At 38.0% G+C, this 5,147-nt stretch overlaps 1 non-coding gene across 1 annotated transcript; it reads right to left on the bottom strand.

The window, feature by feature from the left end:
• Positions 1-4,578: 4,578 nt before the first annotated feature.
• On the bottom strand, positions 4,579-4,685 carry LOC127098797 (small nucleolar RNA R71). The gene has a single exon (XR_007793492.1). It is a non-coding gene; the product is annotated as a small nucleolar RNA R71 (small nucleolar RNA).
• Between the last annotated feature and the right edge of the window lie 462 nt (positions 4,686-5,147).

The following is a 5,147-nucleotide window of genomic DNA, read 5'->3' as shown; positions in this document are numbered from 1 at the left end:
GGGACTATGAAAGAAAGAGTGAGGGCGTGTGGAGAAAGATCTCTGCAGTATTCTGGTAAGAAATTTTCATTTATTTTGAGGGTGACACACTCTGTCGCTTAGAACATTACTTAAGGACAAGAAATGAGCTAAGTTTGAGATTGTGATCGGTCACCATTTTTACTGTATTTTTATCACTTATTCGACAAGAAGCCAAGGATTATGGAGTACTTTGTTCGTCTTATGCTACCTTTTGAGTCAGTTTTAATTTCGGTAAGTTAATTGCGTGTTTTTATCATTTTTGAGTTTTATTTCTTCTTTTCGGGATTTTATGGTTTGGTTGTCTGTTTTGATTCTCTTTAGGTCCAAGTAGGAGACCCAAATGACCCAGTGCAATAAAGTAGATAAATATGGAATTTCAGGAAGTAAAGTGCCAAGTTACAGGAGGCTTTCCATGGCCACCCGTGTCACCTGACACGAGTCGCAGCAGGATGATGGCCAAGACAATGGAGCAACACGGCCACCTGTGTCAGCTGACAAGGGCCATGTCAGCTTACCTGAGATGGAAGTAGGAGAAGATGACAACCAGGGGTGTGACACAGTCACCTGTGTTAACTGACACGGGCCGTGTCAGCTAACCTGAACTAGAAACAAGAGCAACAGACAAACAATGGTGCAAGATGGCCACTTGTGTCAACTGACACGGGTCGTGTTGGCCCATGCACTAATTATTCCAGCTTTTGTGTTTTTTTCTCAAGACTTGAGTAGAAATGGCATTCTAGGGATTTCCAACCAATGCTAAGGGATTTTCACTATTTAGAAGATTTTCTATGAGGAATTGGAGAACTTTTTGGCCAGGAGTGAATAGAGCATGAAGAATTGTCATACGGTCGAGAATTGGAGAGATCAAGGAATTCAGAGAGCGGAAGATTTTCATGAGCGAAAGCAATTGAAGATCCAAGTCATCCAATTACTTGTAATGTCTAATTTTTATATTGAATTTGTTTTGAACAATATGAGTAGCTAGACCCCCAATGCTATGGGGGTGTCCCTAATTTATATATGTAATGACTTTGAGTTTGTGATTGCAATAACAATATTATTTTGCATAGTTACCGTAATCTTTTGATGTGTGTAATGCTTTCTATTTCTGAACAATTGAGATTGATGTATGATTATCGATTAGGATTGATCTCCATTGATGAGGTTTTCATAAGATTACTCTGCAGTAGATATCACCTAGGACTAGGAATACCCTGTATGAACCAGATGATTCTTGATATAATAATGCTTAATTTCACCGGTAATTTCTATGGACATAGAGATTAGGGTTGAATGCTTAAAGGTTTTCTCACCAAGGCATTGAGAGAAAATATCCTTGAGAACTTGTAGTAATTAATTGATAGTTATTGATGCAATAGTGACTCAGAGTTGTTACAAGGACAAATTATACACCTTCCCTAGCATGTTCCTTTTTCCTTGAAACCCTTGTTTTACAGTATTATTTATTTTATTTGCCCTTATTTTTATAAGTTTGAATCTAAAACTCCAACCTAGTTTTTGTTTAATTGAACAATTATTTGAACTCGATATTAACACGTAGTCATTAAGATCAACATTCGGGGAAGTTCCCCTTTATTACTACAAAAGGCAAAATAGTACACTTGTTATTTTTACGATCAGGGAACAATGAAATGGCTACATTCTGAGATTGTTTGAACCATAGAAAAGTTGGGTTTGGTCCCTAGCATGGATTTGGAACAACCAAAGGCAATGAAATGGTCTGCTATAGGATTTGATTTTTGCCATTTTGGGAAAAATCAAAATTTGCACATGGGGTCGAATTTTCTGATTTGTGAGTTTTCCATGTTCAAGTTGACTTCAAATACTACCACAATACCATTTTCAAAGTGTTTGTGGACCACTTGGATCAGAAGGGAAGAGTTTGAGGACTTGGTGCATTGAATTGCAAAATCTGTCTTGACTTTGTTTGTCTTGCACATCAGGATGACCACTCATGTTTGAACCAAGGCCAAATAAAATTGGCTCATGCATTTTGTCTCAATTTTGGGAAATTTATTCCTTGCCATGATATTGATTTAATGACAAAAGAACCAGGTCAAAAGTGTTTGTGGTTTGTAAATGGAAATGTGTCAAAATAGTGGTCATGACATGATTTTAGGGCATGGTGGGCATGTTGGACCAGCTTGGCCATTGGCAAAATTGAACCTCTTCCTCAATGAATTAGGTCTTGGACCTTGAAACAAAGTTGGAGAGAATGTTTTTTTAGCAAATTTGGCTCGAAGTGGAATTTGATGACACTGAAATTCACCGTATTTTCGACTCCGATTTCGCATGCATTTTAGTTGTTTTATTGTTATTTTGTTATGTTATTACTATGTTTTTCTTTGTTTTCAGGTTTCCAGTCTAATCGGAGCCCCGATCGAGAAAAGGAGCGAAAATGAGCTAAAAAGCAAAAAAATCACCATTTTACACTTGTGGCTCCCACTGTGGCTGGCGCCATGGGTCCAGCCATGACGTGCCCCAATTTCAACTTCTCCTCAACTGTCACGTCCCCCGCGATCTCCACTTGGGGCTACAAATTTCCTCTTGTGGCGGGCGCCATGATGTTGTGGCGGGCGCCACAAGAACAAAATGGTTCCCGCCCATTTTCAAACTTATGGGCATCCTTATAATCTTCATGTTCTTTTCTTGCCTAAAAATAGAACCTTGATTTCATTTGTTTAGGCATCCAAACTTAGTTACAACTATGCATATATCAGTATTGTGTAAAAGTGGTAATCGCTTCACATCGGAGTGTTGCCACACTGTGTAATCGAGTCTGTAATCGAGTCTGGAGCACTTTGGAAGGAAGTTTAATCCTGCCGCCATTTTCATTTATGTTCCGCACTTTATTCGACCCTCCAATAGGAGCAAGTTTTATTGCTTTACCTTTGTCTACTTTATTTTCCCGCATTGCCTTTATTTTGTTTATTTTCCCGCACTGCCTTTATCTACTTTATTTTCCCGCACTGTCTTTATTTTGTTTACTTTCCCGCACTGCCTTTATTTTGTTTACTTTCCCGCACTCGCACTTTACTTTGTTCATTCCTCGCACTGCACTACTTTCCTTTATTTCTTGCACCGCACTACTTTTATTTATTTCTTGCACCACACTACTTTTATTTACTTTTCGCACTCACACTTATTACCTTTTTTTATCCGTTTTTATGATAAAAATTAAAATGCATTTTTACTTTACCATGTTTAGCTAAACCTATAAAGGTTAGAATGTAAGGATCGTAATTAAACCAATAATCCATACTATTGTTCGTAGAAACACTTAAGGGCTATTTTGACTTTCAACTTGAGTTTTCCCGCACTTAATTTTCGTTGGGTAAGATCGAAAGTTGTCCAACGTCTGTTTAAACTTAGTTATTTTTAACTATTTCAAATACAGCGAAAGCGCTTTGTTTAGTTCATCAGGAGTTTTTAACTTAAAAAGAAAAGTGATTTTAAAACTATTTTCGGACGCGTTTATAAGTTTAAAGTCTGGTTCATGAGAACCTCTTTTGGTTAAGAAATCCAGGTCAAAATAATTTTCAACTTAGTCAAGACACTATATTTCTTAAAAATAGGTTTACTACTCTAACGCAATGCCCACCTTTTTATAAGTGACAATAAGAGGGTTTGATTAGGGAGTACAACTCGGTTCTGAATACGCGAAAGCGACAGTTCCTGTTAAATTGGGTCTTTTCAAAGTAGGAAAAACTGCCCATAAGTAATTCTATTAGCAAGTACTTGGATTATTAATTGATTATGTGAATTACATTCGAACCTATCTTTATCAATTGAATTTAATTTAATACTTTATTTTTCATTGTGCACTCTTAAAAACCCTATTTCGATTACCTTAGATAAACACCGTAACAATAGATAATGATAGATTGACATTTGGTCTCTGTGGATTCGACAATCTTTTATATTACTCTGACACGTTCGTATACTTGTGAAAAACACGCATCAAGTTTTTGGCGTCGTTGCCGGGGACCAATTTCGTCAAATTTCATACCCTGTTGTTATATCTTTTAGACTTAGGTTGTTACCTGACGGTCAATGCGAAGGACCTGTAGCATCGGAAGCTTAGTAGATCCTCTGGCGGGACCGGAATGTTACACTCACGCAGGTTTATTTTTCCATAGAATTAGGATAGCTATGGCCGAAGATCAAAATCAAAGACCTCTTAAGGATTTTGCCCAACCATCCAATGAAAAACCTAGTTCTAGTATAGTAAACCCAACCATCCCAACTAATAATTTCGAACTTAAACCTTCCCTGTTGCAACTAGTGCAACAGAGACAATTTGTAGGTCTTGCTACTGAGAACCCAAACCAACATTTAAAAATATTTCTCCAATTAGCAGACACTTTTAAAACCAATGGAGCTTCTCCTGAGGCGATCCGTTTAAGATTATTCCCTTTCTCCCTCAGAGATAAAGCCCTATCATGGTTAGATTCCCTTCCACCCAATTCCATAACAACTTGGGAAAACCTTAGAAAAGTATTCCTTGCTAGATACTTTCCCCCAAGTAAGACCGCCGTTCTTCGAACCCAAATAACTAGATTTACCCAGAATCAAGGAGAATCGTTGTTCGAAGCTTGGGAAAGATATAAAGAGCTATTAAGAGCATGCCCACATCATGGTTTAGAAAATTGGTTAATCATTCACACCTTCTATAATGGACTTCACTATAACACTAAGATGACCATCGACGCTGGTGCAGGCGGCGCACTGATGAACAAACCTTACCCTGAAGCTAGTGCCCTCATTAAAGATATGGCTCAAAACCATCAATCATGGGGAGTTGAACGAGCGAAAGTTGAGAAGAAGGAAGACCAAGGAGGAATACATGAGTTAAGCTCTATAGACATGATGCAAACTAAAATGGATGCGTTGGCCCTCAAGGTTGAGCATATGTGTATAAACTCGAATACTGCAGCTGTAGTTTCGTCGGATTGTGAGATATGTGGAACCAAAGGACACCAATCTGCAGAATGCAGTCTCTTAAACAAAACCAACTCTGAACAAGTGAACTATGCCCAAGGGAACCCATATTCTAATACCTACAACCCTGGATGGAGGAATCACCCGAACTTATCCTATAAGAA

Source organism: Lathyrus oleraceus, chromosome 6 (genome assembly GCF_024323335.1).
Source record: "Lathyrus oleraceus cultivar Zhongwan6 chromosome 6, CAAS_Psat_ZW6_1.0, whole genome shotgun sequence".
Classification (NCBI taxonomy): Eukaryota; Viridiplantae; Streptophyta; class Magnoliopsida; order Fabales; family Fabaceae; genus Lathyrus; species Lathyrus oleraceus.
Note: the sequence above shows the minus strand (reverse complement) of the source record. Positions and strands in the feature narration are given on the sequence as shown.